We start from the raw sequence: 1,195 nt of genomic DNA, 5'->3' as shown, positions 1-1,195 counted from the left end.
AACCCTCCTCCAGCTGCTTCCCACGTTCAGAAACCTGCAGAAAAACCTAGAGAATTCAGGAGAAAAGAGAGAAAGAAGAACAGAAAACTCAGTGAGAAAAGTATGAAAAAAATTGGTGGTGACCTAATCTTCAACATTAGCTCAGTTGGTCTTGAGAAAGATCAGAAGGTGAGATTCTTAAATAAAACCCTAGACCTAGTTGAGTTCAGATCATGATCAGACCTTGATCTTTCTCTTTGATCAGTCAGCCACAGCTTACCTTGGAGAAGAGGATCAGCTGAGGCCATCTAGTCCTTTGGTTGTCTTGGTAAGCTTTGGTCTCCTAGCCTAAGTCAGTATCTGATCAGAACAGTTCATTGGCTACCTTAGATCTGGGTCGGATCAGTTGTTTAAGTTATGATACAGTTCAGTTCTTGTTAGTTTCGGTTTGAATCCATCTACTAAAACAGTTTTGCTAAGGTGTTAGGGATTGATTGGAGTTAAACGAAACTAAACTCAGTTGATCTTGTCTTGAACTGTTGTTAACTGAATAGAACTGAACTGATCTGATCTGGTATGAAAGAAACCGAGCTTGAACTGATTTGATTTAAGTTGTTTAGCTTGAACCGAACTGTCGGATGTTGATGTTCTGAACCCAACCTTACCCTGTTTTGATCAGCTAAGGTGTGGAGCTTTGCTAGTCCCATCCTATCCATTCAGTCCCTTGGTAAGCCACAATCATGTGAGTCAGATGAGTTGTTGAGTAACCATAGTAACCGATCAGAACCTTGTCCATTCTCAGGTCCATTCAGCTTTGTCAAGAGGAACTTAAGTCTTGTCCAAGCCAGTTTCAAGACTGTTCTTTAGGTGAGTCTAGACAGATGTTGAGATAGATCATGAATGAGTCCTTGATTAAGTTAGTAAAATGTCTGAATATTTAAGAATGATGTTGTGTTTACTCATGGTAAACACTTACACTTAAAGAATAGTGTTAAAGTGAGGTTAATCCCAATCTTAGTACTTGTTCTCAAGTACTAATCTTAACTATGAAATAATCATGGTTTTGATTAAGGATTAATCTTAGTTTAAATTAAGAATTAATCTTGGTTTAATTGAGAATTAATCTGAGATTAATTAAGGAGTATCATGATAATTAAGTACTAATTGGATTAATTAAAGATTAATATGAGATTAATTAGGATTAATCTAGGATTAA

Source organism: Brassica napus, unplaced genomic scaffold (assembly GCF_020379485.1).
Source record: "Brassica napus cultivar Da-Ae unplaced genomic scaffold, Da-Ae ScsIHWf_2101;HRSCAF=2753, whole genome shotgun sequence".
Taxonomy (NCBI): domain Eukaryota; kingdom Viridiplantae; phylum Streptophyta; class Magnoliopsida; order Brassicales; family Brassicaceae; genus Brassica; species Brassica napus.
Note: the sequence above shows the minus strand (reverse complement) of the source record.